This window comes from Oryx dammah, unplaced genomic scaffold, assembly GCF_014754425.2.
Source record: "Oryx dammah isolate SB20612 unplaced genomic scaffold, SCBI_Odam_1.1 HiC_scaffold_26, whole genome shotgun sequence".
In the NCBI taxonomy this organism is placed as follows: Eukaryota; Metazoa; Chordata; class Mammalia; order Artiodactyla; family Bovidae; genus Oryx; species Oryx dammah.
The window spans coordinates 44156834-44179531 of record NW_024070210.1 but is presented as its reverse complement, the minus strand read 5'-3'; the positions used below and the strand labels follow the sequence as shown (position 1 = coordinate 44179531).

Sequence of the window (22698 nt, the reverse complement as noted above, 5' to 3'; positions counted from 1 at the left end):
AATACATCATGGCACAGGCCAAAACTAAAAGATAGCAAACATATCTAATCTTAAGACTAAGGGTAAACTTACAAAAATCACGTTAAGTCAACCTGGAGTCACTCAGGATTACTGAAACACTAACTTCTTACCTTTAAAGGATAGTAGCTTTGTTTAGGATGTTTCTTCCTAGATCAAATATAAGTTAAGAAGTTGTTTAAGAAATAAATCAAGGCTTATTTACTAAGAAGCAAATAAATCAAGCTAAAAATTAATAGGAAAATTAACATTTGATTGAGCTAACTCTGTATTTTTAGCTTTTTTTCCTTCAAAATTTGCCTTTTTGAAAATAAAAATACAAATACCTACAAGCATAGCTAAAACAAAAAAGAATGACAATACCAAGTACTGTAAAGTAAAAATTAAAAATAAATAAATAAATTAAAAAAAAATAAAAATAAAAATAAAATTTAAAAAAAAAATGCCAAAAAATAAAAAAAATAAAAAAATAAAAAATAAAAAAAATAAAAAAAAAGAATGACAATATCAAATATTGGCAAGGATGTGGAGCAACTCATATGCATAATTTGCTAACAGAATGCAAATTGAGTCAACCAGTTTAGAATACTCATACCACAATGGTGTAGCAATTGCCAGTCCCATAATTCCACTCTTTCCAAAAACCATATATAAGAAATTGGTCTCCTCTGCTCAGAGACACTGTGTTTAGCTAGCACAGCTCTCTCTCTAATTACAGTAGGTGTTAAATTCAGGTTTGTCTTTTTGTTTCAGGTATTGACTATTGGCTAGTAGTCTTATCCTTTTATGCTAAAGAAAATTTAATGACTACACATTTCTTTTTAACCAATAAAAGTATTTCAATGTTGATACATATTAGATAACAGTACTTAGGATCAAAATATTCTCTCTGGGTACATATCTATTATAGTCTTTTGAACTGAATATGGTTCACCATCCAAAACTTGTTAAGTATCTGATTCAGTATGTTTTGGTTAAAAAAATTCAAATCAACATTCCTTTTTCTTTCTTGTTTGGGCCTGGCTTCAAAAATAACCTGGAAACAATTTTAAAATAAGCTATCGCTAACATTTAAAGCATCTAAATCTGTCCTATTTAGTGTCAGCCCTGAGTTTCAACTCTGTTGCTTTGAAGAACATTCCCTTTGATGGAGAAGACCGGAGTAAAGAAAGTCCTTTATTCCTGGCATTTGCTAAAGCACAGGAATATCTGTCAGGAATACTGTGCAGCAGATTCCTCAACTGTAAGAGTTTAAAAGTCTCACAGGTCATTTCCTTTTTATGAGCTTATGATTCTAGATAACAGTATAACCAAAAAATGTACTTTGGACACCACTGTGTCCAAAATACTATGCATACCATATTTACCTTCTAAAAAATAAAAACTGTTTTATTTTATGTGTATATACTGTGTATTACTTTTGTAGTAAATAAGACTTTTTTAAAGGAAATAATTGGATGTTAAATCTTCCTATTCTGTTCACTGCCTCTTCTATACCATGAAGCATAAAAGGCAGGGTGTTAAATAATGATTTTTGTGGCATTCATAGGATGCTACAGTTGACCCAGATGTGGGTACATCTGAGTGAGGAAGTTGCTCAGCACACAGAAGTTTGAGAAAATGGTAGTTGATTATTCTGTGTAAAAGTTCCATGGAAACTTACCAACCTTCACTAAGTATGAGATTAGTTAAGCAGCTCTGTCCTTCTTGCCATTGTAACTGATGTTATCTTGATTTTTTTTTTAATGAGGTCTATAGACTCACCCCCAAAACACAAGGAAAGAATATAAAGTCTGGAGACTGAGGGCAGTCCAGAAAAACTTGTTAGGGCCAGAACAAAAAAGAGATTTAACTGGAAGCAGGTTACCCAGTGTGCCCTTAAGGGCAAAAGCAACCAGGTCATTTCTGTGACTATTAGGAGAAATACTTCATAGGTTATTCATACCACTTCAAAAACAATCTTTCAACAAGACTCTACTGAGAGACCTTGTGGCTCCCATGGGAGCACCCCCACTTCCTTTTATGGTTCAAAGTAGCGAAGCCAGCTCCCAGTTGTAGCCCACCTCCTCTCTATTCTTGGTGTAGTTGCAGCATCAGAGATCCAGGGCAAGGTCAGAGAGGAACCCACTCTATTTGGATGAATGCCACATCAACCACGCCCTTAGCAAACCCAGTTTATAAGTACCACATGTTTTCCAGTCTTCTTTTTGGTTTGTTTAACTGACTGGGTAAACGAGGAAATGTTCAAGCTTTTCTAAAAGTTACTGCAAACTCAAAAAAACCTTAAAATAGAAATGACATCATAAACAAGTCTCTCAGGGTATTAAGGTTACAGAGCTCTTTATCTCTGTTGGTTAACCTAAAGGATCCTTCTACCAGTCACACTGTGAGCAAAACCAAATATGAGGTGACTTGCAGGAAAAGCTTATCAGTGCTCAGCCATCAGTCAAAATGCTGCATCCACTCCAAGTATACAATGGAGAGACTGAGAGTTTTCTCTCTCTCTCTCCCAAGGGAAGTATTGCTATGACTCATTCTTCCTCTTGCAAGAATTTTCTTAATACACCGAGTTAGTAAGCAATGAACTAGATACTAAATCCTAAAATAAACTAGGCTAGATCTAAAAGAAATCATGCTGAGATCAAGTTGAATTTTATGCAGTGAGCAAAAGGTGAACAGCAACATCTTTCCTCAGTCTCACCCTTTTGAATTTCCTGGGCTTCAGATCAGATTTTTTCCTTCATTCTGAAAAACTCCTTTTCAGCCTTACCAATTTCCCCATCTTCAAATCAGTAAACGTATTTGTATACATTTATTAAGCGCCAATTACACTTAATGTGCTGTCCAGGAGAAGGGAGACACTGGATGTAAGCAGGTAGGATATAGGGAGAGGAAAAGGATCATGAGAATGAAAGGAAAAGAATTTCAGATAATTCCATAAACAGATTGCTATTCTCTCTCCCCATTTTATGTTTCTCAAACTGGAATTTTTTTAAAATTTATTTATTTATTTGAATTGGAGGCTAATTACTTTACAATATTGTGGTAGTTTTTGCCATCATTGACATGAATCAGTCACAGGTGTACATGTGTCCCCCATCCCAAACCCCCCTCCCACCTCCCTCCCCATCCCATCCCTCTGGGTTGTCCCAGTGCACCGGCTTTGAGTGCCCTGTTTCATGCATCGAACTTGGACTGATGATCTATTTCACATATGGTAATATACATGTTTGAATACTATTCTCAAAGCATTCCACCCTTGCCTTCTCCCATACAGTCCAAAAGTCTGTTCTTTACATCTGTATATCTTTTGGTATCTCACATATAGGGTCTTCATTACTATCTTTTTAAATTACATATATATGCATTAATATACTATATTGGAGTTTTTCTTTCTGACTTATTACTTCACTCTGTGTAATAGGCTCCAGTTTCATCCACCTCACGAGAACTGATTCAAATGCATTTTTCTTAATAGTTGAGTAATATTCCATTGTAAATATGTACCAAAGCTTTCTTATCCATTCGTCTGCTGATAGACATCTAGGTTGCTTCCATGTCCTAGCTACTGTAAACAGTGCTGCAGTGAACATTGGGATGCACATGTTTCTTTCAATTCTGGTTTCTTTGGTTTGTATGCTCAGCAGTGGGACTGCTGGGTCGTATGGCAGTTCTATTTCCAGTTTTTTAAGGAATTTCCACACTGTTCTGCATAGTGGCTGTACTAGCTTAAATTCACATCAACAGTGTAAGAGGGTGCTTTTCTCCAGCACACTCTCCAGCATTCATTGTTTGTATACTTTTGGATAGCAGCCATTCTGACTGGCATGAGATGGTATCTCATTGTGGCTTTGATTTGCATTTCTCTGATGAGTGATGTTGAGCATCTTTTCATGTGTTTGTTAGCCATCTGTATGTCTTCTTTGGAGAAATGTCTGTTTAGTTCTTTGGCCCATTTTTTGATTGGGTCATTTATTTTTCTGATATTGAGCTGCATGAGCTGCTTGTATATCGAACTAGATTTTTTAAAAAATTTATTATTGAGTATAATTGCTTTACAATGTAGTATCAGTTTTTGCTGTACAACAAAGTGAATCAGCAATATGTATACATATATCTCCTCCCTCTTGAGCCTCCCTCCCACCCCACCCAACATCCCACCTTGCTAGGTCATCATAGAGCAGTGAGTTGAGCTCCCTGTGCTATATAGCATCTTCCCACTAGCTAGCTATTTTACACATGGTAGTGTATATATGTCAATGATAATCTCCAAATTTGCCCTACCCTTTCCTTCCCCTGCTGTGTCCACATGTCTTTTCTTCACCTCTGCATCTCCATTCCTGCCCTGCAAATAGGTTCATCTGAACCATTTTTGTAGATTCCATGTATATATATTAATATATAACATTTGTCAAACTGAAATCTAAAGATCATAAGAATCAAAGACATGGCAAAAATAGGGCATAGAGACCATAATATTCAACTGCAGATTTAATGATAAATGCAGATTCATACTCAACACTGTAAAGTTTTCTTCAGATACACTGCTGAGCTCTCTCAATATGCCAATGTGGTGACCAGCAAGCGGGGCACACAGTGAGAGTAAATCTGATTCTCCCTCAGACCCTCTCTTACCACTTTCCATCATAAGAGTACAGCCCAGGTGGTACATTAGAATGAACCCAACACTGGGATGTCTCTTCACTTCTCCTTCTCCACTCCCTTTTAACATCCACGGGTATGTACAACCCTATCCTACAGCAATGCTATGTATCAATAATTGTGCCACAGAAAAGGATTAAGAAGTGCAACGTTCACTGTTTAACTGAATATGTGTTTCTATAGAAAAATATACTTCCGAATGAGGAAACTATCCTGGGAGAAATCCATTATTCTCAACAAAATGACTATATGAAGATGTACATAAGTGTTGCTAGCAATACTTGCAGACCTGCCGATTAACATTTTTAATAAGGCATCAAAATACTTTGTGTGAAAGCTGTCCCAGCATTTGCGAGACTTAAAAAAGTGAAGGTTTTGGTAAAACATGGGACAAAGTGCTCTAAGGAATTATTAGAACTAACCTAAGTCATCAAAATAAGCTCATATCCCTAACATACACACAGAATACAGCTACTATTGTTATCTGTGTTGTGTACTGTGAAGTTTGTATCTATAATTACAAAATAATGCACAATCTTGCCCAAAATGTCAACTAGTACAGGTGATAAATGTGCTAGTGTTTTAATCCTTCCAGACCAGATTTTGTTTTGAACCAACAATCTCTAATAAAATTCATTCTTTCTAATAAAATTCTACTTTCCCCTGCCTTTTTTGGAGGGGAGGTCTGGTTGGATTGTAACAAGGATAAGATAGCAAGTTTTAAAAGTTTAATAGGAAAACTTTTCAGTCTTAAAAATAAGTGAAAAGAAAGTTCTCAGTTTTAGCTAGACTATAACTCAAGTCCCCTTTCTTTCCTAGAATGAGGAAAATTTTATTTCTAAACTGCATGATGAAAACTTCTGAGTCTTTCCTGAAGATACAACAGACTATGACAAATTGGAGTACTGGGTTAGCAAAAAAGTTCCTTGGGTTTTTAAGTAAAAATAAGATACATTTTTCATTTTCACCAAGAACCTCATTGAACAACATATTCACCATTTTGTTTCACTACCTTCTGTCATTTTTCAAGGAACTTCGTAATTCCATCTTTCTAAAACATTTTATCTTTTTGAGCAAAGAACTGTTCCAGGCACTTTTTACAGTCTTCCAGAGAACTGAATTTTCTTCCATTTAGAAAACATGGTCAAGACCAAAATAAATGGAATCTGAAGGTACAACGTCTGGTGAAGAGAACAAACGAATCAGAACTTCCCGGCCAAGCTGCAATAGTGTTTGCCTAGTCATGAAAGAAACAAGCAATCTTCTGTTATCTTGACAGAAGATTTTGGGTTTTCTGTTGACTAATTCTGGACACTTCTCATAGAGTGCTGCTTTCAGGTGGTCTAACTGGGAGCAGTACTTGTTGGAACGAATTGTTTGGTTTTTCAGAAGGAGCTCATAATAGAGGACTCCCTTCCAATTCCACCACGTACACAATATCAACTTCTTTAGATGAAGACCGGTCTCTGGTGTGGTTGGTGGTGGTTCACTGCACTTCCCCACGATCTGTCTGTTCCACATTATTGTACAGTATCCAGTTTTCATCGCCATCACAATTTGTTTTAACAACAGAACATTCTCATTATGTTTTAGAGAATCACATGCAGAAATACAATCAAGGTTTTCACTTAACTTATGTGAAAACCATTAACATAACCACCAATAAACATAACCAAGCTGGTGCAAATGATTCTCGATACTTGATTTGGATGATTTGAGTATGTTGGCTATCTCCCACATGGTATAATGTTGACTGTTCTATTTGATCACTATCAATGTCAACTGACTGGAGCACTGTTCAGTAAGAAATTTCCACCATGACACTTTGCAAACCACTTTTGACATGTTCAATCATAGTACTTTCTCCATACGCTGTACAAATCTTTTTTCCCATTTTAATTGTGTTTTTACCTTTCTTGAAATAATATAGCATAATATGCTGAAAATGCTTTTTTCCTTCCACCTTCAATATTAAAATGGCTACATAAAAACTGACCTATTTTTTCTTTTTTTTAAATGCCACACTGATAATAACAGCTGTCACAATACAATCTAACAAAACTGTCTTAAATGAAGTTAAAGACCACCAAGCACAACTAGAGCCATGGTATGGAAAAAATAAGCGAACTTTTTGGCCAACCCAATACTTAATAGAATCCACTTATCCCTCAAGGAGGGAAAAAAACACACAAACCAAAAAATACAGAAAGAAATCCACAATTCTTGGGGAGAAAAAGCTTAGCATTTAGTTCCAAACATTGGAGGTCAGTAGATCCATGGACTTCAGGGCTCTGTGACTTTGAGCAAGTTACTTCCCTTCTCAGTTTTTCAGGCTAGATGAGGAATAACCAAAATATGTCTTAGTTCTGACAACAGACTCCTCCAGGTCCAGACACAGCAAATCAAACAGCCTTCTCCCAGTCAGCATAAACTCTGCCTCAATCTTCAGGCAGCCACTAACAACTGAAGAGAAGTGGCAAAGGGGTGAGGCCCATTAACTTCATTCCCAACTCCAATGCCCTCAGGTCTCTGCCAGCTCTACTGTCTGTGATCTTAAAGGAACACTAACCTAAACTTGGGGGGAAAAATTGTAACTTGCTCTTATCGCTGTCAAGATGAACAATGTATAAGTAGAAAGGGAAAATATGAGCGCTGAATCACGCTAGGTAAGCTCAAAAACCATAAAGTGAAACACTTTAGGAAAGTGACTTGGAAAACAAGAACAGATTAGACAACAAAAAAAGTAAATAACGAAGTCAAACATGGGCCTATGTTGTTATGCACTAGAGAAGAAGTTAAAGTGGAATGACCATATTAATAAATGCTTTCTTGGAAAGCTGCCAAATAAAGCAAATTTCTACAGATCATTTCCTATTTTCCCATAATAAAATTAGAACTGGTTCTATGAAAACATGAATTCCCAATACATAATAAATCATAAGAATAATGCAAAAGAATTTTAATCACAAAATTAAATACAAATTTTATTAATATAGTAAAAATGAAGTATAAAGCAGCATATGCACTTCTGCCTTGTTATTTCATTTTTTTTTAAATAAATTTACAAGTAACTTCTGTCTCTATTTCAATTAAAATTTAAAACCAAGACACTCAAAAATAGGACAGTACTAGAAGATATTAGGGAAAAGACTTTAGAACAAGGAAAACAGACTGGGAAAACAGATTTAGAATCTAGGAAAGAGGTGTTTGGGAAACAGGCTTCATAAATGCTTTAGTTTCATAAGGTGATAGTCTAAGAAATTTTAGAGGAGTCACTCAAGCCCATTAATTCATCCATGTCCATTCCTCAAATCTGCCACTTTTCTCTATTACTACAAAAAATACTAATGGTAAACAAATGATCCCTAGGATCACTCAAGTTTTAAAAATACGGGCCTTGGGACCAACTCTGGAAGGGCTCATAAGAACCAGAGACAAATTAGAGAACTAAAGAAACAGGGAGAGTATGCACTAGATCTCCAGCGGCCCCTTTTGAGTTCTGTATCACGCACATGTAATTTTTAATTTAAATAACAAATAAATCATTCATTATACTTTGCAGTTGTGTATGAAAAACAGTGACAAATATTGCCTCTGAGTTTATGCATGCCATAACAAAAAGTTTCATTAGAGAGTACTATTAAAAGAATTTCAGAACATTAAGAGGAAAACCTAACAATTTATGAGACCAATGGTAAAAATCATTTAAAGAGATATATAATTATCAATTCTCCAAAGCTCCAGAAGCTTAGGACCAAAGGGCCTATATAATTAAAACTCAAACTGGGAAGGGGCCAGTTTTGGGGTGTTTTTCTCTAAGGAAACATCAAGAGAAATCACTTTAGCTTTTCCAAAGTTCTGTGCAGGCCTTTAAAGACTTCTGTTTCTGGACTCTGCCTCTTCCCAGGAATGGTTCCAGTACCTAGGAAAATTTCTGGAGTCACATAAAGAGGGGAAGTGAAAACAATGCTTTACCAAGCCCTCTTTCCTAAGGACAAATGAACTCCTCGCCTGACGTAAGCTTTTGCTTTCCTGCTCTAACGATCTTGATCATAGTCACCCAACTACGCTTCCTGAAACAGTGCCTCTACATTACACTTGTTTGCTTAGAATTAATTTTTATTTGTTAATGGTTTGTATTTTGACAGTTTCTTGGGTGATTTTGCTAAAACTCTACCTTTCTACTTTTTAACTAAGGATTATTAGGAATCTTCAGCTCTAATCAAGCTGGCTCAAGGTCACACAAATATCCTAAAGTTCACCTTTACATCTGTGCCTCATTTGTTGCCCCAAATGGACTGCACCTCTCTTCAACAATCCTCCCTACCCCAGTGCGAAATTTCACTTCTCCATCGTACCCAAACTTGCATACCCTTCAAAGCTTCGCTCAAGTCCCTCTTCCTCAAAGCCTTTCCTAGCTCCTCCCAGCCTGCTGGGCCTCTCTTCCACTCTGAAGGTTAGCAACGCTCAAGATGCACCACACCACTTAGCCCCAGCACTTTCATTAAGTGTCTGTGAACGCGTGCTCCCCTTGGACTGTGCCTTACTCCTACATGGTGAAGTATTTCATACATTACACTGGAGAAATAGCACATGTGTGACTTTTAGGGATGCCACTCATTTTACCCTAATCAGTTTCAGGAGACCAGGGACACACCAAGCTTTGCCATAGCAATTAATTTTCAGACTAACATAGACAAGCTGTTATGTTTGGAGAGGCACATGCCTACAATTTACATAACATGTCTTGATGTCTCACGGGGTAGGAATTAGGGTATAATTCTCATCAGGTGAAGAATACCTAACAGGAAAGAATGAGGAATGCCTAAGAGGAAAGAATCCCTCGCTTAATGCCAAAAAGGAGCCATTCTTCAAGAAAACAGCACTATCATAACACTTTGACTTTGTGTCCCAAGCATAGAGAACGTCACTGTTAATGAGATACTATGGTATCCCAAGTGAATAACTGAAGCAATGACCAACAGATGGAGACATGCAAGTAACCACTTGGCAACCAGGAGCAAGATCACACAGCCCACCACAAGTGCAGGAACAAAAAGGGAGAAGGCCAAGATGACTATCCTCCTATAGACTAAAGACAGCACTCAATATTTTTTGAGAAGAGAAAGTTATTTCCTGTTACTGAATTGTACACTTAAAGCAGATAAATTTTATGATACATAAATTGTGCTTCAGTAAAACTGTTCAAAAAACTTTGGGGTGACTTGAGCTGGAGTGCTTGCTTGGGGTGAAGCATCTAACAGTCCTGTAAGGAGAGGGTACCACAGATTTTTATTGGAATTTCAAGACAGAAGGCACAAAACCTTTGGTGCAAAAGCCGAAAATTTTCATCATATTACGATAGTAGAGCTTCCAATAAATAATAAAAATTATCAAAATACAGTCTTTGAGAAATACATATACATACAATAAAAACCAAACCATATAAAACTAATGAAATAGAACTGTTCAGCTAGTGGGGATAGTTTTGGAGAAAGGAGAAATGGAAGGGGTGGGGTGGAAAGAAAAACTAATATTTAAGACTGTTGATAGTTGGAAAAAAGCAGAAGTGATGAAAGAAAGGAACTCTTAGAAATCATTGCTATTGGTCAAGAAGCTTGGTTTACTGTCCCCACAGTCATAATGTCCGCCTTGGCATACGTTCTTTTATAAAGGGCTAAGGGACATTCTTCCTTTAACAGCAAACAAAGGAAATCAAGAAAGCCACATAGAAAGGAGTAAAGGCAACTTAATTTAATGCAGAAAAGGGGAGGAGGTTTCTAAGAGCTTAGTATAAGACCCAAAACAGGAGTTTAGGATAATATTCAAATGGACACTTATGATGCCAACTATAAACTAAAATTTTTAAGAGTTAGAATAAGACTGTCTATATCTTTCTTACATCTTAGAAACAAATTTCTTTCATTAATCTGAGTTCTCAGATTAACAAAGAGGCCATATGTCATACTCCAACATAATGAAGAGAAAAATAAAGGAATGATTTTTATTTGCATACCTGTTATGTGTCAGCTACTTTCACAAATACATCTCCTCATAGCAAAATATTTAAAATATTGCTATCCCCATTTCATAGATGATGAAACTGAGGCTCAGGATAAAGAGTCTGTTCAAGGATACATAACTTGTTTCTCAACAATGAGATGTGAGATTTGAACCTGACCCTAAAATCCGTTTTTTACACTCTATCATGCTGCCTTTATAAAATACTTTCTACCATGTTTTTACTTTTATGTCACTACACACCACATACTAACAGAAGCAAGTTGCTGAAACAGCAGTAATTGGCAACAAGAAGCCACAGCTGGAGGCAAAGAGAAAAGTGTGGAACAAATTTAATATAACTACCCCCAAACTGCCAACAACCTCAGAAGGCAAATCAGTAGCACAGAATAATACCTGATGCACAAGTATATGCATGTTCAGCTGAACACCATGAACTCTGAATTCTATATCCTCCAAATCATCTTAAAAGAATTTAAGACCAGGAAGAGCTTTATAATGCATTTTACCAAAAATGACATTTAAAATAGATTTTTAAGAAGAACTTAGTCTTCTTACAGATAGTTCACTTTGCAAACTTGGGCAAGCTAGTGAGTGACCTTTTGTCTCTGTTTTCTCATCTGTAAAATGAGAATAACAACAGTATCTATTTCAGGCAGCTGATACATTAATTCATCAAATGAATACATCTAAATCAAAACAGTTCTTGACATAGAGCAAATGTTCGATAAAGTTTGGCTAATAAAGTCATTATCTTCAAAGTTCACTTTAAAGGAACACCTTCATTAGTTCATGCTAGGTAAATGAGATATCATACTGAGATCCATATAATCCAAGTAATTAATTGAAAATTCTGGGTGAGAGCAATGAAGACTAAAAAAAGATTATAAAAAAGTGAGAGATGACAAATGTACAAAGAAAGCAGTACAAGAGAGATGTTAAGTCACCACTCAGCCTACACTTCTATCAACATATATCTCATAATCAGTTGCTTAATATTTATTTTCTTCATAGGCCAAGAGTCTTTTAAGGGCAGGCACTTATTTTTATATTATCAGCTCAGTACAGGGCTTGCAGCATAGCAGATACTAAATGTATAACAAAATTAGAAGGGAGTGGGACTCAGTAAGATTTGAGATCAATGATGGGGGTACCTGATTTTACCAGTCCTAACAGGGCTGGCGGAAGAGTCAGTACTGATGGTATTTTTAAAGTAAAAACTTATTCAGTTCAGTCGCTCAGTCGTGTCTGACTCTTTGCGACCCCATGAATTGCAGCACACTAGGCCTCCCTGCCCATCACCAACTCCTGGAGTTCACCCAAACTCATGTCCATCGAGTTGGTGATGCCATCCAGCATCTCAACCTCTGTCGTCCCCTTCTCCTCCTGCCCCCAATCCCTTCTAGCATCAGAGTCTTTCCCAATGAGTCAACTTATTATCACTTTTTATTTAATTGATTATCAATATTCTACTCCTCTATTCCTTCTGAACTAGGAAATACATTTCAAAAATGTTTAAAAAATAGTTAATTTGCTCTAAAATGAGAAATCTTTCAAGTGATGATAAACCAAACTTCGGTAATTTATTTTTAATATTAAAAATATTGCTCTGATTTGCCTGTTATGCCCCCAAGTTAATTCTAATGGTCAGAAAGTGGAAAGTGAAGTTGCTCAGTCGTGTCCGACTCTTGCAACCCCACGGACTGTAGCCTACTAGGTTCCTCCGTCCATGGGATTTTCCAGGCCAGAAGTCATAGCAATAAACTGATCTAAAGAGACACACCTACTTTTTAGTTGTCAATCTGCCAGATGAAGTGCAGATACAAAAACACAATGACCTCCTGAACCAACGTAAGCATGGTTGGGGATGACCAAGCCTAAACCTGAGACCTCCCTTACCTCAGGCCTTATGAAGCACACAGCCATAACAATGCCTCCTTCCTCACAGATGTTCATACAGGGAATACCCCAGCCTAAGAAAGACAGATCAAATCCATCTTCAGGAATCTGAAAAGCTGAGAAACAAAACCTAAATTGAGAGATCATGTATCCCAGTCTAGTCTGGAGGCAGCCTCATAGCAAGCCAAAGTCACAAATTAAGCTGAAGCTAAGGGGGAAGCAGAAGCCAAAGGAAAACAGAGAAAGTCAGGAGGGGATGGAGCAGGGCTGGGACATTTGCCCCAGGTGTAAGATTTAAGAGGGCACCAAGACTCAGCTACAAAGACAGACGGTATTTTTAAAAATCCAAATTACTGCTCTGGAATGGAGTGGAGGCACAGAAAGAAGCTGAAGAGAGCCCATGCAAACTGTTCAGAGGGAGGAAGGACAGGGGCTTTCCAAGTGCCTGCTCTGGGTTCCAGCTGTAGTTCGGTGCAAGGAGCTCAGGCGCCTTAACTGGGTAACACCCACTATAACTCCCAGCCTTTCTGCCATACCTTCGAGTAAGCTAGCTTAAGCGGGTAGTGTTCTGAGACCTAAGAACCCTGATTGATAAACTCTGTTTTGGGAAAATGAGACATGCACATAAAGCTTTTGTGTGTTTGTGTGTTGTTTTTTAAATCAAGGCAATATATAAATAACTGACAAAAGAATGGTACCAGCAATTAGTGCTACAGAAGTTCAGAGATCACTGTGGGTGATCAGGGAAGAATCCTGTATCCAGATAGCAGGGCGGAGCTATATTTGAAGCTAGAAGATCAAAGTACATGTTAAAAAGGGAAGGGAGGAGGATGAGAAGGGAACCAGGGAAAGGAAAGGAAGAAACTTAAAGGGGAAGATGTGATCCTCACATACTCTGTATTATAGCAACAAAGTAAACATGGTTCCCTGCTCTTCTGCCTCCAGCCCTCAGATAACACTGCTCATTACACCTGAAATGTCCTTTCACCCTCTGCTCATCTTGAGATCTGTTCTTTCAGGGACCAGTTCAAACATTTCTTTAAGAGGCACCCCTACAATCTGACTCAGAAGGAGTTATAAGCCAGAACTCCTATTTAGCAGTGGGAAAAGATAGACAAGAGGAAATGGCAGATGGGAAGGCTAACTAAGAAGCTGAATGCAGTGACAAGAACTGTACCCTGGTGGAGAGCAAATGATGTCTTAGGGGAGAATAGGAAGTGAGACTCTTTGACAAAGAGGACTAACAGGGGCTCAAAAGTGGCAAAGCAAAAGCAGGTGTAGCTGCACAGAGGACTTGGCAGAGATAAAAATGTGTAAATCCGCCAAGGTCCATTTCGGTGTATGGTTCTACCATCTTCTCTAAGATACTGTAGTTCCTTGGGACAAACAAATGGAGGGGGTAGACTTTTAAATAATCCTTTACTGATTTTTCCTAATCATAATAATCTTGCTTCCCTACTTGCCCACTCCTCCATCCCAACCACCCCTCCAATCCCACCTTCAAACCAAGCAAATCAGCCCAGAGGCCATTATGACAAAGGTGGGGGGTGGGGGGGGTGGGGAAGAAGAGTTCTTTAAGAATACCAACTTGGGTTAATAATCACCCACCATGAACAAAAATAAATCCCGCGGTTATATCAAATCTAAGCTAACTACAACAATCTCACCTGCAAGTCTATGAAAGTGAAAGTGTCCGACTCTTTTCAACCCCGTGGACTGTAGCCTACCAGGCTCCTCCGTCCACGGGATTCTCCAGTCAAGAATACTGGAGTGGGTTGCCATTTCCTTCTCCAGGGGATCTTCCCGACCCAGGATTCAAACCTGAGTCTCCCACATTGGAGGCAGATGCTTTAACCTCTGAGCCAATACATTGGTACATATTAAATAATACAAACATCAGATGATTGCTACTGATTTAACAGATTGAAAGTTTCAGGAAGTGTTTTAACACCAGGAGAATATACTTGAAATAAACTCAACTTGCCATCAGTTCTCATTCACTCTTGTCCACTCATGCCTCCCTCCCAGCTTACCATATTTTCATCCGTTTTCTCACATGCGCCTCAGGAATTATGTTCACATGTGCGTGCTTGTAGTGATATTAGTGCTTAGATGTGTCCAGATATGAAACTGTTACTTTTAAAAAGTAATCTCCGTGTATCAATTACCTTAGATTTTAAGTGTGTCTTGGTGTGTTTGTGTTCCTCCCTCAAACAGTAGGTGTAAGTATTTGAGCACACATACCCGAGGGAGTGTCTCTCTCTACAGGTCAAAAAGGGTGCACGTCTGTGGAGGAACCTAGCCTGTGGTACAATTCTCAAAGTGAATTATTAAAAGGGTGAAATAACAAATAGAAAACAAGCAAAAAGAGGGAAAAAAAGAAAGAGTATAAGGGCAAAAGAGGTCCGTCAACGGACGAGGCCCGTTCCATTTATATGAAATGTCCAGAACAGGCAAATTCATAGACAGAAAGTGCAACAGTTACCTATGGCTAGGGGGGTTGGGAGGAAGTGGGTAGTGACTACTAATGGGCATAGGGTTACTTTTTGATGTGATGAGAACGTTCTAAAATGAATGTGGTGACGGTTACCCAACTCTATGAATATACTGAAATCCACTGTCTTTTACACTTTAAATGAGTGAACTGTATGCTGTTGTTGTTCAGTTGCTCAGTCGTGTCTGACTCTTTTCGACCTCCTGGACACCAGGCTTCCCAGTGCTTTAGTATCTGCCCAAACTCATGTCCACTGAATTAGTGATGCCATCCAACCATCTCATCCTCTGTTGTCCCCTTCTTCTGCCTTCAATCTTTCCTATCTTCAGGTTCTTTTCCTATAAGTCGGTTCTTTGCCTCATGTGAACTGTATATGTGAATTATATTTCAATGAAGCTGTTATATATTAAAAAAAAAGAATAAGGAAACCAAGTTGTCTTGCATTTCCATGGAAGGGTAACCCTATCTTCGAAAATTTCAACTATCTTCAATTTCAATCAAGCTTTAGTTTCAAGATTCCCCACTGCTAAGTCCCTTAGTGGTCTCATCTCCATCTCCAGCTTTATTTGTCTTTACTAACAAGGGTGACCCACATACAGAACACGGTGTCCACTGGTTACCACAGAAAAGGACATGTGCACTATGATTTCAACCATACAAAATTATGTATGTGGATGAACAAAGCCTGGAAGGAAATGAGAAAAAACAAAATAGTTATATTACAGTAATATGATTAAGGTGATGTTCTTTTTAAAATGTTACTGTATTGCGTTATCAGTCAATAAAATCTGATAATCCTATAACCAAGAAAAAAGAACCAACCTTAGAAATAGTTTCAAGACAAATTCAGGAACTGTATGGCAAAAAGGATTGGACTGAAGTAGTGTAGCAGAAAGATGAAAACTAAAATGCATGAGTTATATATACATATATGTCTATGTGTATATACATGTGCGTCAGTCGCTCAGTTGTGTCCGACCCGTGGACTGTAGCCCACCAGGCCCCTCTATTCATGGGAATTTCCAGGCAAGAATAATGGAGTGAGTTGCCATTCCCTTCTCCAGGGGATCTTCCCGACCAAGGGACTGAACCTGGGTCTCCTGCGTTCCAGGCAGATTCTTCACCATATGAGCCACCAGGGAGCCTTATACACGTGTGTGTGTGTGTGTGTGTGTGTGTGCCCGTGCGTGCTTAACAAAGGCAGGTGCCTTCCTGCTTTCTTCCACAGAAGAGAGTATAGAAATTAACAGACCAATCATGTAACTTAAACAGGGGAACTCACTGGTAAGAGTATCAAAACCAGTTATGTGTACATGCAGATCCTCTGACTTTATAAAGGCTAAATTGGCTTTCCTCACCCCGAAAAGATGGCTGGCCTCAGGACCATTCCTTGACCCCACTGAATGCTTTCTATGTTAACACAATACTGAGCAGCCTTGGGGCTTCCCTGGTGGCTCAGAGGGTAAAGCATCTGCCTGCAATGCTAGAGACTCGGTTCTATCCCTGGGTCAGGAAAATCCCCTGGAAGAGGAAATGGCAACCCATTCTAGTATTCTTGCCTGGGAAATACCATGGACAGAGGAGACTGGTGGGCTAAGTCCAGGGGGTGGCAAAGAATCAGACACACTGAGCATGCAAGCATGCAAAGCACTCAACATCCTTAATCATCAAAAAAAAAAAAAGCAAATTAAAAGCATAGTGAGGTACCATTTTATATCCTTTAGTATGACTAAAATAAAAAGAGCTGATGACACTAAAATTTGGCGACATTTAAAATTAAAATTTGGCAACTAGAACTCACATAAACCACTCTGGAGACCTGTTTGGCAACTTTTTAATAAAATTAAATGTACATCTTACCCTATGACTCAGTAAGTCCACTCTTAGGAACTTATAAAGAGAAATAAAACACTTATCCACACAAGACTCATAAAATGTTCATAACAACTTTACTCCTAACAACTCACATCTAGAAATAGCCCAAATATCCATCAAGAGGAAATGAGATACACAAACTGGAGTATATTCATACAATGGAATACTATCCATCAGTAAAAGAGAAACCACTGATACAACCTACCACTGATACACACAACACTGACAAATCTCAGAAACATTATGTTACCATTTATGTCCAGTCCAAGACTAGGCGAAACAAACCTATGGCGTCAGAAACAGGGAGTAAGAAAGTGGTGGGCTTTGGAGAATGTGTAAAGGAAACGGCTGGAAAGGGGCATGAGGGTACTTTCTATGGTGATAAAAATATGTTCTATCTCGTTAGTAGAAGTTACAGTGTATAAAATGGACAGAACTCCTTGAACTGGATATTGAAGATGTGTGCATTCCATAGAATGTGAATTATACCTCAGTAAAAAATATATATATATATAATGTAGTACTCTGCTTCAAGATAGCAGTTAATAATTTTGTTTCAAATGAAATTTTGGAATACCACACACATGTTCAATTACTTGCTATTCACCTCTCTATTCCTTCCTTATTGTAAACCACCTAATGGATTACAGATGCCTATAGGTATATAGATCAAAAGTATATGTGTTCATGTTCTGGTTTCATTAATGTCAAATCAACTTTGACTATTCACAAATTTCAATACATGCCTAATGGACTGTGAGAAGTTCAGTAAAATTTTGTTTTCTAATATGATTTTATAGTTGTCATTTTAGAGGGTCTGAAATAAAACTGAGAAAGGAAAAGGCAGCATGGCAACTATTAAAACCCAAAGAATAAGGCTCTCAACTACTTCAGTCAAGACAGAGTCATGTATGTTTAAATTTAAGGACAACTGAAAAGCATGAAGAATAATTTGCCAGGTAATTTGATCTTTAAAAGATAACAGATCCTAAATAACAACAGCAGTGTACATCACACAGACACCTAAAACTCACTGAGACCTTTTCTACTGTTATCACTGAGTCCTCCTCTGTGCCTCTATCCAGGTCTGTTTCCATCTTCACCACCTCTTACCCTCCACAGGACAGTGCTCGGATCTAACTGATTTTCATAAAGCCACCTCACTCCAGGTTCCAAATAAATAAACTTATGAAGTTGCACTCTATTCTATGTAGATATATCATAAATACATTCAAACAGTATAGAGAGTATAGCCTAGGGGAATGCAGATGATCACTTAGTGGGAAAAAGATGACTTCATTTGTTACCTACTCCCATGACTGTTGAAGATCTCTCCTTCTGAAATCCTACAGCATGTTTTTATTCCCTACAGACAAGCTTACAGTGCTCTGAACTATAAACAAGTACACATGCCTAATCTCGGAGACAGCAGACTCTCAGACAAAAAAAAATATCTTCTATGTCTGTATTCACCAGAAGCCTAAGATAGGGTCTTGTACAAGTGGGGGCAAAACACATGTTGAATCAGTGAATTACCTAATTAATGTGAGTGAAAACATGTGAGGGTGAAAGAGGAGGAGAGATGGGAAAAAAAGAGAGAATACAACAAAGAGAAAGGAGAAGGGAAGGAGCAAGAGAGAAAAAAGAAAGGGAGAAACCTTGTGAAGAAAATTATTTTTGTTAGAAAGAAGGATTATTATTATTTTTTTAATAGTGAAAGAGAGTTGGAAAAAGCCATTGCTATGCATCTTATATCACAGCTATTAGCACTGGTCTTTCAACTGTCATTATAAACACCCTAAAACATCTCTCAGCCCTTCATATTCAAAGTGTCATCTCCCAAGGCAACTACAGTACTCCCTATCTGACCAGAAGATACAAAAGCCCCACTTCAAACCTACCAGACACTGGGTAATTTATGGTGAAAAGAGCCACTCTACCCCATTCAAGTCCTTTCTGTTGTGATGAATCTGTGTTTCATTTAAATAAACCAGCAGCTGAAAGTTGAAAAATCTGATTAGAGGAACCTGAGCACTGTAACTGGATTTGACCTGTAAGTATTTAGCTTTAGGTGAAGTTATTCATTGCAGAGTAATTTGACCTGGAAGATATACCACAAAACTTTGGAATTAGTCATAACAACACATACACAAATTGAGCATTAGGTCAGTGACATCCTAAAGAACTATTTTTGTTCCTTCAGGCCTAGTACAAGGGCTTGGAATGACAGGTGTGCCCAATGTTTCCTGAATGAATAAAATGAATTTTTAAAGTCAGGTATTCAGGGCTGATAATCTTGGGGTCATCTGGCCGAACAACCTCATTTTAAAGATGAGCAAACTAGAAATCCTGAGAGCTTTGAAAGCAAGCAAGCTAAACAAGCCAAAATATACTGCATCTGACATTTTCCCTTTTTCTTCATTTCCTAGAAATGTGTAAGTGATTCTAAGTATTCTAATAAAATAACTTTGGCTCTTAAAGAAGTGAGACGGTTTTTAAAAAAAAAGGTGCCAAAGGACTTCCCTGGTGATACAGTGGATGAGAGTCCGTCTCCCAAGGCAGGGGAAACGGGTTCGATCCCTGATAGGGTAAAATTCCACAGGCGGTGTGCAACTAAGCCTGAGAGCCACAAATACTGAGCCTGTGTGCTGCAAAGTTGCTTGGCCTTTTAACCTGTGTCACCGAAATGAGAAGTCCTCCCACCCAAGCAAGAATAACAGCCCCCCCAGCCCCGGTGGCCACAACTAGAGAAAGCCTGCCTGAGGCAATGAAGATCCAGAACAAGCAAATAAATAAAACTTTTAAAAGGTGCCTAGGACTAGGAAGGAGAGACTAACAAAGGTAAATGAGGTTGAAGAAAATTATTTTTCTAAGCCTAATATATTTTTGGACAGGCCAATTAATTAATCAATTTAATCTGAAAAATTAATCTGAAGGAATTCTCAGAAAAAAGAAACACGAGGTGCATGAAAATGTTACAAACCAAGGGAGACCGCACATAACTAGCTTAAATCTCCACAGGCTTATTTCCTGTTCAAGTACGACCTCCTGGGATTACGTTTTACTGCAATGTTCATTACCAGATGACTTTTGGTTTTAAGAGAAGCCAAGGGCAAGTTGGAAATGCGATTCTTAACTAAACATAAAAAAAACCTCAAACAAAAAAAAACAAACCCATGTCTGTTCTCATTTGTTTGTAATGAGAATGCAAGCTTGCAGAGGTAACACCCCAATTTCTGTAAGCAAAAATATAACGACCCAGTCACGTCCTCAAAACAAACCAACGTACAAACTTCACAGCCGGATCCAGCTGTCCTGCATGGGAGCCAGGAACTTATTCTAAGAGCAAATAGATCAAAACGGGGAACACAAGACAAGCCAGATTTCAATCAAAAAGGAAAGGGTGTGCCCTGCTTTTTTTTTTTTTTTTTTTTCTTTCCAGCTTTCACCAAGCAGAAATCTTTGAAGGAGTCTTGGTGAAAAAAACTTTAGACGCTAGTCCCCCGAGCTACAGCCCGGCGAGGGGGAAGGGGCAGGCACCTCGAGCTCTCACGACAGCGGCCCGCGCGAGCTCCAGCCCGGCGGGGAAGGGGCCGGTCCCGAACCCCGCGAGGCCGGGCCCCCGAGTGATTCATCAGCAACTCGGGGTTCGCGCGCCTCCACCGCGGGCGACGCCCCAGCACGTCCCACGGCTGCTACCCTGGCCCGTCAGCTCTGAAGCAGCCCCCAGCGTCCCCTCGCCCCCCGAGTGGGATCCGTAGGGAAGGAGATCGCAAGCCGGGCGGCTGGAAAGCAGCAACCTCTCCCGCCTCAGCCACCATGGCCGGTGCGACTCCCTGCCCGCGCCCGCAGACGGCCTTCCTGGAAAGCACCGGGCTGGGCTTACCTGACTGGCGTCCGCCGCGGCCACCGACCTCCTTCACAAACCTGCGGGGACTGCCTGCCGCTCGGTTCCCAGTACCCGCCGGTCCGCCGGCGTCCGCCTCCCAGGGAGTGGTCGGATCCACCCGCAGGCGTTCCCCCGACTCGACGGCGCGGGTTCCCACTCCGCCCCCAGACGCGCGTGCGCACTCCCAGGTCGAGGAGGCATCCTGGGAGTTGTAGTCCGAGCGAGGAGGGCGCGACTCGGCGAAACCCTGGTATTTTCTATTTGGTGAACGCTGAAACAGGCTGCGAATACCAAGACTTAACATCAGCCCGAGGAAACGTCCTCTGCTCGTGGAATTATCTACCTTGGACCCTTTGGGAGCTATAAACAGAAGCTAAAGGCTTATTAGTATAGATTTCCTTTTCTACTTAGACTTTTAGTCAAGAGGAACTCAAGACAGGACTTGTATGCTTGGTTGCTAATGTGAGGACACGACTTTGAGTCCTCTAAATTTTTTGTGAAAAACTGATAGAAAAGGAAACAAAGGTCAAGACACGAGAGAGACATAAATAAGGAGATGTCGTCTCAAGGGCATAGTGACCCTAGTGAGTTCCTTAAGTATGAAACCAGGGATGATGTTGCAGAGATCAGTTTCAGCCCCATCGCGACCTCGCATTTTAGCTACAAACTGTACGCCAGGCAGTGGAACTGAACTGATGTCAGTGGGAGAAAAAAATAGAAGAGCTGCTTAGCCAGGAGCTGGGGCAGGTGGGCACTCTGGAGGTGAGGAGGGAAACAGCAGGAATACTTTAGAAGACAGCTCCCCGGTGGCCTATGAAATGGCTGCCTTTTTTGTCCTGTGCTCTGAGGAGAGGAAATAGCCATGACCTTGTATTCATTAATCACTCGCCGGTAATTTTCCTTGTCTGCCCTTCAGGAATAAACCATTCCTCGGAGCAAGCTCCACTTTGATACGCCTTCTTTAAAAAAAAAAATAATGCATCCAGATAGAGGACTGAAGTGCCTGCTTGAGATACATTCCAGCTACACCCAGTATCAGTTCAGTTCAGTCGCTCACTCGTGTCCGACTTTTTGCGACCCCATGAACCGCAGCACGCCAGGCCTCCCTGTCCATCACCAACTCCCGGAGTCCACCCAAACCTATGTCCATCGAGTCGGTGATGCCATCCAACCATCTCATCCTCTGTCGTCCCCTTCTTCTCCTCCCCTCAATCCTTCCCAGAATCAGGGTCTTTTCAAATGAGTCAGCTCTGCATGAGGTGCCCAAAGTACTGGAGTTTCAGCTTCAACATCAGTCCTTCCAAAGAACACCCAGGACTGATCTTTAGAATGGACTGGTTGGATCTCCTTGCAGTCCAAGGGACTCTCAAGACTATTCTCCAACACCACAGTTCAAAAGCATCAATTCTTCAGTGCTCAGCTTTCTTTACAGTCCAACTCTCACATCCATACATGACCATTGGAAAAACCATAGCCTTGACTAGACGGACCTTTGTTGGCAAAGTAATGGCTCTGCTTTTTAATATGCTGTCGAGGTTGGTCATAACTTTCCTTCCAAGGAATAAGTATCTTTTAATTTCATGGCTGCAATCACCATCTGCAGTGATTTTGGAGCCCCCCCCCCAATAAAGTCAGCCATGAAGTTTCCACTGTTTCCCCATCTATTTCCCATGAAGTGGTGGGACCGGATGCCATTATCTTAGTTTTCTGAATGTTGAGCTTTAAGCCAACTTTTTCACTCTCCTCTTTCACTTTCAACAAGAGGCTTTTAAGTTCCTCTTCACTTTCTACCATAAGGGTGGTGTCATCTGCATATTTGAGGTTATTGATATTTCTCCCG

General features: G+C 39.5%; 1 protein-coding gene across 1 annotated transcript in view; it reads right to left on the bottom strand.

Moving 5' to 3' along the window:
- The window catches only part of TMOD3 (tropomodulin 3), a 98332-nt gene extending 77295 nt beyond the window's left edge, over positions 1-21037 (bottom strand). The window contains exon 1 of the mRNA XM_040226528.1: positions 20856-21037. The gene's annotated coding sequence lies outside the window, so the exon portion shown is untranslated. The remainder of the gene's footprint in view (positions 1-20855) is intronic.
- Between the last annotated feature and the right edge of the window lie 1661 nt (positions 21038-22698).